The following is a 9,492-nucleotide window of genomic DNA, read 5'->3' on the forward strand; positions in this document are numbered from 1 at the left end:
AGGGAGACACTGGGTTGCTGCTTCCAGCAGGAAGACATCTTTGCCAATCTGTTTGCATCTTGCTTATGGAAAGGTTTGCATCTACCTTCCACAATCAGGAAGAAATAGAGTGAAATTTCAACTTTCTTGTTACTGTGTTGCTAACAGAGATGGAGAATGTGACTTTCCCTCATGAATGCCAAGCCTGTGTGACTCCACACAGCCTATCTCCTTCTGGCTCCTGGAGGTTTGGTACCCTAGGGCTCCTCTGGGTCCACAATGCAAATGTGGTCCTGGATCCCAGCTGGTGTGCACCTGAGCATTGCTTTCTTCTCCATGGCCCTCTGTTTGGCTCTATCTCTTATTGTAAAATCACATCTGAAAGCAGAGGAGAACATGGAATGTCTCAGTATGCTGAGTGCTTTTCTGGACACATGCTATATCAGTCACTGGCACTCAAACCACATAGCAGAAGGTGTGTCGAGATGCTCAGACTACTTGGGCTGTGGCATCCAGGGTGCATTCAGTGTTGGGGAACCTTTCTGCACTCCATGGAACTGTGTCTCCTACACACAAACCTGAAGACAGCAGCAGCAGCTGTCACGAATTTATAAACTCACAGCACAGAGACCACACATGGACAGCAGCAGCTTTGTACTCAGTTCTAGAACAGACTGAGCAGGACACATGGACAGTAAATGGATTTCCAATGTTTACTTTTACTGCTATCAAATTCACACATGTTGTTGGGCCTCTCATAAATTCAATAGTGCTGGTTCTTGTAGTTTCATTCACTAGACAAGTTTTCAAGGGTGTTAGCATTCTTTCTAAGCTCCACCCCACAGTTACCTGGCAACAGCTCGGTTGGCCTGAGTCACTATAAAAGGGGCTGTGTTCCCCCTCCTCCCCCTTAGTGTCCTTTTCTCTTGCCCTCTTGCCTACTTTTTCTTCTCTCTTTCCTCCTCACTCCCCGCTCCCTTCCCTAGTCTGTCTCCATGTGCTCTATGCTGGCCTCTTCTCTTCTTCTCTACTCTCTGTGCCTTCCTATGCCTCTATTCCCTTCTTGATTCCCATCCCTATGCTCTGAATAAACTCTACTCTATACTATCCCATTGTGTGGTTGATACCCCAGGGGGTAGGGAAAACTGGGCATGGGCCTACCCAAACATCCCATTCCGACATACTTGAATACATCCCCATAGAACATCTCTCCCCTCTAGCTTTTATAAACACATCAAAGGGCAGTTACTCTTGCTGTATTCCCTTGCTATTGGGACAGTTTTGGCTGTGTGGTCAGGTGGACACAACATCTCAACTAAAAGCAATCCTCCAAGTTACACTGGAGTCCTGCTCTCATGCAAACTCACAAAGGAGGAGGAGCCACTACCACCTGACTGATAAGCACTATTCCAGGTCAATCTGGCCTTATGGCACCTCAGTCACTCTTTGGGACAACTCTGTGGGCATGGTGTGTGTGTGTGTGTCTTCACGCTCATCTCCACAGGGACACTCACCTGGCTGAAGAACCAGGCTCCTTCAACAAAGGGCTTCACCTCCTCACACTATTTAAAGTGTTGTGCTATACCTGCTTGGTCAAGACAATCTATAACAACTTAAGTGAGCTCACACAGATAATTTTAATGGAGTATTTCTTAAGTGGACAGAGGGTAAGAATTCTATGAAGAACATGTTATGAAACCTTTGAACATAGGAATATGTTGGTTTATAGAAAAGCAGTGATATGACTGCATACCTTGTGAGCACATCCGGGTACTGAGTCTCTTGGAACATGGTCTCCAACTCCTGCTCCTGCCATTGTGTGAAGGAGAACCAGGTCTGGTGCCTCCTGCCCTGGCACTGGGGAACCAGAGTGAGCAGGAAGTCTGGCTCCTCCTCCTCAGACTACAAGGGCTCCTGGTCTCTCTGGTCACTTTCAGGATTCAGGTCATTGTCAGGGACCTGGTCGTTGTCCAGTTTACCATGTTGGTTCTCACTGTCCTCCTGGCTTTGTTGGTCATCATATGCAATGCCACCTGTTGACACTGCTGACTCTGTGGAGAGTGGAGGATGTTATTCCCTCACAGTCCTCCAGATAATAGTACCAGTCCTCATAGTAGTCAGAGTGTTTGGGGATCCATGGTTGCTGCTCTTCAGAAGCCTAGAGGCCTGCCCTTTGCTGGTGTTTTGTCAGTAGCCTTGCCTGGGGACTTACAGCAAGCTGGAGACTTACAGGGTCAGGTCTTCCTTGTTCAAACCTGCTATTGGCCCTCTGTGTGCTTCCTTTCCCAGTGGGTGTGCCTCTGAAGTGAGCTTGGGGGTAGTGCATGGCAGGAATCACAGGGGAGTTGGAGGCATGCTGTACCCAGGCACAGAATCATAATTTTAGGACACTTGGTCAGGTACACCAGACAGTCCTGGCCACTGCTCTTGGACCCCAGAGACAACCTTAAAATGGGGCCATGGAAGAGCTCGCCTGGTGAATTTAGCATGGAGTGTGGGGAAGAAGGCAAAAGATCACAATAGGCTTCAGCCTTGAGTGAATTACTGGTGAATTTCTCACCTCTTTTTTTCTCTCTCAGTGCTTTTCTAACAAGATAATGTAGATTATCCAAAGCAGCTCTTGTAAAAAGTAACGTACTCCAAATTGCTGGTAAAGATTCTCCATCAGAGACCTTGTACAATAACCTATATAGGAAGTTTCATGTCTGCAAATGCAGAACCGCATGGGTAGATGCCCTCTTTGTGTAGTAACGTAGATAAACATCTTAGGGGTGCAGGTATATAGGAACAATACCTGTGTAGAGTAGGCACTGTAGACACTTTAAAGGCAACAAACAGAAAAAGTGTGGGTAGTCTTCGTGGAAGAGTGACTGACTCCTGTGCTCAAATGTGTTGCAGGATTCTGGGGACCATGTTGGGTGTTAATAGGAACAGACAGTAAATGCAATATTTTCCTTTGGTTTGTGTCTTTGCTTTTAGTTTGTGACAGTCTCTCATGTATCCCAGGCTATCCTGAACACTACTTGTCTGGTCACTACTGTTCCAGTACACTGGCCTGGTGTGGGACTCTCCCAGCATTTAAGACCCCTAACATCACAGGAGTGCACAGAGATACCTGATCATGATCAGTTAACTGATTTCAAAAGACAGCTAATAGAAGTGTCTGCTTAGCTGTGTATAGAGCTGTTCATGGCAGGACAGCTGACAGGAATTGTAAATATATTCGAGGTCAGATCTCTCCACCTATCAATATGAACTCCAATCAATACCTAGAACACTGAAACCTTGTCAAACAGTTGCAGCCACAGGCTGAATGAAGCAGGCCAGTTTTGTGTTGGAGGAAATAAATTGCCTGCTTTTATTGAAGGGAGACACAGAGCACTGCCCCTTTGGGCTGAAATGGCTTCAGAGAAAGATCCAGAAGGTGGGCTGTGACCATTGTATAGAGATATGCTCTGAGCACTCTGTGAGGTGTGGAAAGTTCTTCAAGGGCATGGCCAACCTAGCAGTTAGATAAGAACATCAGAGCCCATGCCAGTGGTGACTGTAACCTCAGTGACTCTAAGTCCCAAGGAAACTCACTGGAAACAGGTCATTTTCCCTTCAGGAGGAAGTGCTGTGTGGATGTTGGCTAGCTGGATGAAGGGATATTTACATAACGTCCTCAATGGACATCAGAATGTATCTCCTCCTCCTGAATTGTCAATGGAAGCTCTATTCCTAAGACAGGATCCCCAGGTCAGGCATTCTGATGAGAAGCAGAAATCCCTGTTCAACAACTGTTTAGCTGACTTCCCACCAAGCTCTGCCCATGTTTTAAGTAGACTCCTTCTCAGAGACAGTCAAAATAGTCCCTTGCAGAGCACTCTGAGGTACAGCAAAGGGACACCTTATCTAAATGGTGGGAAGATCAGTCAGAATCTGATTCAGGCATGTGTTCTCCTAGAGCTTCCCTCAACAGGACTGGCTCTGCTGCTGGATACACATGTTTTGTGCTGCAGTTTCCTCCAAGAGGAGACATTCCATCAAGGAGGAAAACTCCTGAAGACCTAAGACATTCCAAATTGAGGTGAAACATTTCATGATACAGGAGAGCTCTTAAAGACACAGGAAGGAAACAGCTCAATCCCTTCCTGTGGCCTTACTAGAGATTTGTTCACATTTCCTCATGACTCCCCATAGAGAGTGTCAAGGACACATCTCCAGTGCACACCATGGACTACATGAGGAGAATCTGAAGCCATCACTATATTCAGTTCATGGAGTTTGGCTCTGTGACATGTCTGATGACACCAGATGTGGCAGACTGGAAGACAATCAGTCTGGAGATAACAGTTTCTACTTGGAAGTTTGGTAGCAGGTGCTCAAATGGAACTCATAAAATTAGACTTTTGCTTCAACATCAAACCAAGAGCCCGGGAGCCTTCCTCTGTGTACCTTGGATTCCCTATTGAACCCATCTCTCTTTCTCTCTGAGTAGCCAAGGTTGATCCCCTCCATGAGAATGTGTTGATTATCTTAGGGGAAATGTGGTTGTGAAATACCATCAGGAAGTCAGCTATGAGCAGGGACCTTTGGCCTTGTCAGCTACAGCACCAGCAGCAGCAGCAGGAACAAACTGTTGCAGCATGGTCAGAAAAAAGAGTGTCAACTTATGGAAGATGAAAGACAGAGGTGGAGCATTTCGGGATTTCAGGTTCCTGGAGACTGAAGCCCCTGGAAACTACTGTTCCCCCACACACCCTTTCAAGACTGAGAACAGCTCTCAGAGTTTTCCAACTCCCATGGATGTAGGAGATAAGCACTGGGCTCCATCAGGCTCATGCAGCCCGAGGGCATGAGCTCTGCTCAGACTTCATTCCTCCCTCCAGATCCCTTTCCAGCCTTCCCTGTGCAAAGACAAACTAGTTTATCCAAACCTCACACATCACAAAATACATAATGTCTCCTGACCAGCTCAGAGTAGACCTCATTAGCTGTTGGCATGGGTTCGTGGAGAGAGTCACAACTTGACAACGTGCAGCCATTAAGAGAGTATGGAGTAAACACTGAATGGCTTCTCCTGTGACCTAAAGAATCAATTCAGTGGAATGAATGCACAGTGGAAAGGCAGGTTTATTGGGATGGCTCTAGGGAAGGTTCATTGCCCTTCCAGGAGGGGGTTGTGAAGTCCCAAGGCTGAATTGGGTTGAAGGATTCTTTAAGGAGATTGGAGGGAGTTTTGATGGAATGGGAGGTACTTGGGTCATAGACTTATTTGGGGAATTGTGGGTGCACTGGCCACATTGAAATCCGGAACTAGGAGCTTGCTTTGTCCAGTATTTTGAGCAGGCATTTGCGAGGACCTTTTGAAAATCTGGCTTTTGTGTGGGCATTTTGAGAACCTGAATTTGAAAGGCCTGGCTTTTGCAAGAGCAGGTTTTTTCTAGGGCGGGCATTTGCTAGCACAGGCTTCTGAAAAGGAGATGAGGGCGAGGACCTCTTGTTTCAGGGCATGTTGTTTTGTCCTAAACCTCCTGCCTAATACTCAGGTCTACATGGGACACCTCTATCATACCCCTTATTCACAAAGACCATTAAGGAATATAATCACATATGGCAGGAGAGAGTGTTGCAAGTTCTCTGCACTGACTGATTGCTCTGCAACATTGCTAGGGGTTCCTCCTTGTTTATAAACCTAGAGCTGCTGAGAAACAAAATCCCACCCCCACAAAGCACCAAATATCTTCTACTGAGGGTTCTACAAGCCAGTGACAAAATACAGACAGAAGACTTATCAGTCCTGTAGCCTGCTGAGCAGGCAAGTGTGGGACCATATGCTCCCGAAGACCTAAATGAAGAAGGGAGACAGAAACCTCCCTCTGGCATGGATGGACAGATTTTCCTCTTCCTTCCAAGCAGCAGGACCTCTGGCCAGTGTGGGTCCCCTAGTGCTTTAAAGGTCCACAGAGAGTGAGGGCAGGACACATAATGTCCCCATTCCTCCTGCTCATCAAACCTGGGAGTAGCCTCTGGGATATTTCCAATATTGTCTCAAGGTAGGGGGACAGGTTCAGGGGGTGCTTATGGAGTGTGGGTAGGAGCAGCCATGTCTAGAAACAGACTGTCCTTCTGCTCATAGGGGATTTCCCTCTCTGTCCTTATAACTTGTTCCCACATTGGCAGTGATTACTGCCTGCCCGTGTCCATTTCTAAGGAAGGCTTCCTTTGTATTCTGCCTAAATGCCATGTCTGGGATTGACTCCCATCCTTCAAGTATTTACACCCATATTTTAATAACTTCAAAGACAATGGAGACAACATAGTTAGAATCCACTTCTTTATTGCTGAAATAATAAGGTTGTCCTGGCCGTCATGGGTGGCTCAGAAGAAGCCATCCTCATCTGGCTCTAGGACAGGGGTGGCACTCAAGTGCTGCTCCAAAATCTTCAGGGAGAGTCGCTCTGGGGAAGTGGAGACAGATAGCAGAGCATGAGCAGTCTCTTGTTTCTCTTGTAAAGGGATCTCCTCATCCGAAACCAATTCTATAATCAGGAGACAGAGGTACTTTAGTACACTGAACAATGTCATCACTAAAGCACACACGCTAGAGCACTATATGCTTGCTACATTTTGTAATCAGTTTGGAACGTATTTAGAACACATCTCAAGGCCAGTGGTGTGCTAGTTTTGTGCTGTAGCAGGGAGCCACTCCCCCAGAATAATCAGTACATCTTTTAAATGCCCCCAGAGTTCATTAGTCTAACCCCAAAAGGGGTTGAATATAGTTCTGAGGTGCATTCTGATTATTCAGTATGCTGGAAGCAATAGGATTTGTTCTCAAAAATATCCTCCCCAAAAGCCACTTAGGACATGGGATACCACACCCAGTCTTTCAACTTTCACAGAACAGAAACAAAACATTGCCTCTTTTCTCCATCCTTAATGTGTTTTATACATTTCTTCAGGAAGAATTCACATGTCCTCATGGGTGGTTCCTGCTCCTTGCTGTGGTAAATTATCAAAAATTCTCCAGCCCACCCCCAAGAACCATAGGAAGCCAAGAGGCAGTCTGCTGAGGATCCAAGGTGTTAGTCATTTTTGAGTACCAGAATGCACATTTTATGAGACAAAGGGCACCTCTTCCTGCTTGGTGTTTCCTTTCCGGCCTCCCAGATTAGTGACTATAGGTCTTTCCTCTTGTCAGCATTAGATGTGGAAAAGCTAGGGCTGAGTGTAATGGTGGTCAGAGTGCAGATACACACCCACTAAAATACAGGTAAATGTGCCATAGGCTGTTTCAGGCCCCTGGTCCCATATTGGTTTCAGAAGGAAGCTAGGTATCTCACATTTACACACCAGAGCACTGAGCCACTCTGAGAAGAGTTCTCTCTTGTGAGAGAAGAGTTTCAGACACATTCAGAGTGACAGAGTTTAAAGTGGGTAAGAACATGGTCTCTTCACTTGTGTGAGGCACGTGGGCTGCACAGCCTCCAGAAGGTCTTTGGGAACACACTCCATCCCTGAAGGACAGACAAATCACCTAAAAGCTAAGAAGCTTTTCTGTTGGCCCAGCTGGCATTTCCTGCCTGGGAAAATGGAGGCCTGGTGTCATCTTGAACCTAGCCTGTCTGTGTACTGTTCTAGTAGCCTTGGGACACAACCTCAGGGTCCTGTCCTGCTAATACAGTTCTAGACAGGAATGTCACCTGGTGTAGCGCCCTTCTGAAAACGGTTATTTTGTTTTTTTTTTTTTCAGAAGACTTACCAGGACGTCATATTCCTCCACACCCATACATCTTGCAAGATGCCTCCTAGAAGGAAAACATTGCAACATTAAGGCTTTGTCGTAGAAATCAAGTGTGTAAAGACACCACCTATTTTATTATATGTTTGGGTTCACACTTGTGTGTGTACACATGTGTATACATAGTCACTATTCTTAACATTTACCTCAATTAATCCTAGCTGTGATAATAGGTTCCACTCAGAGACCAAATTTAAGGGTATCCCCGGAAGCATAGATGACTCTTTAGTGTACTGAAAGTGTTAAAGTCACTAAAGAGTGCATACGAGATGAAATGTATTTGGAAAATTTTAACTGGAAGTGGAATCCCTCCTGCTTTCCCCAGCCACGCCTCAGACTTCTCAGCCATACTTCTGGAAACTCATTTAGAGCACCAAACATTGTCTAAATATCCTAATCTTGAATAGGCAATAAAAGACTTTTGTTTCAAGTCCGCTTAGCCCGCATACCCCTAACCCAGGATCTAATTGCAGGGAGGAGGTCCTAATTGCTGGGGGAAAGTCTTAAATGCATATGGAAGGTCCTAAATGCAGGGGATGGTCCGGGACGGCTCCCATTATTTCTACAGGGCATCAGAGGCCCGGTGAGAGCTAAAGGACACCAGTAAATGATGTGCCAAGCACTGGCCATCTGCTTACCTTGCTCGAAAGCTGGGGTAGCGAGTCTCTTGGAAAAGGCACTCCAGATCTTCCAGCTGAGAATGGGTGAACCTGGTGCGGTTGTACTGGTGGTGAGCCAGATTGTTCCCAGCCTGTTGATTCCTGGCACCCTCAGGAATAGCTGCCTCTTGCTGAGGTTGTTGTTGATCATTGCTTCCTTGGCCACCTTCTTGCTGGATGTTGTCATTCGCGGGGCCAGAAGCACCATCGCCAGCTTGTCTTCCCTCCATTTCTTCTTCCTTCTTTTCTACTTCCTCTCCTACTCCCGTGGCTTCCTGAGTGAGACTGAACTGAGCAGGTTCTTCTTGAGCAAACTTGCCTCCAGCAACCTCGCCCTGAGCGAGTTCGCCCTGATCAAGCCCACCCTGAGCAAGCCCGCCCACTACAATCCCTTTCTTGTCTCCTCCCTCTCCAGCCTTGGTGACCACTCTCTTCCTACCTGAAAGACAGAGAGGGGATAAATATCTGAGCATCATGGCCCAAGGATCTCCGGAAAGTCCGGAGAAGGCCACAGGCAGGGCTTAGTAACGGAACCGAAGTGCAGGTCCACTCTTCTTTCTACTGCCTTTTCTCCCCGAGTTTCATCAAAGCCCAGTCAGAACCACTTTATTCACCATGCTGTTGTTCCTGGTCCTCCTCAGCTCCCAGACTCAGAGGCTTTTTGGAAACTTTTGCGGCTCTCTTGAGGAGTCTCCATGGTGAGAATCTCTGGATCCAACCCTGGTCCCAAAGAGGCTTCCAACAAAGTAAGCAAAAGCACACTCCCAACCCAGCCGGTTTTCTCCACCATGTCTAAGAACTCACTGCCATTACTTCAGTCTGAGATATATAGTTTACTATCCTCCTTTTTCCATGCTTATACCTTTTCCTTCCTGAGACCATCCTGCACTAATCAATCAGAGGTACTGAATGATGAAAATATCAATTAGGCCCTATAACAGACCTAATAACTTTTTAAAAGAACCCCATTTATGAACTAGGCTCAGAAAGGACATTTCATACAAGAAAATGAGTATGGCATCATTTCTGTATATCTACTAGCAAAGCGCAATGAATGAACAATATAGA

General features: G+C 46.4%; 1 pseudogene; it reads right to left on the reverse strand.

Annotated features, from left to right (window-relative positions):
- Positions 1–6,407: 6,407 nt before the first annotated feature.
- LOC114625786 lies at positions 6,408–9,121 on the reverse strand (annotated as a pseudogene).
- Positions 9,122–9,492: the final 371 nt, after the last annotated feature.

This window comes from Grammomys surdaster, unplaced genomic scaffold, assembly GCF_004785775.1.
Source record: "Grammomys surdaster isolate TR1022 unplaced genomic scaffold, NIH_TR_1.0 222, whole genome shotgun sequence".
Taxonomy (NCBI): domain Eukaryota; kingdom Metazoa; phylum Chordata; class Mammalia; order Rodentia; family Muridae; genus Grammomys; species Grammomys surdaster.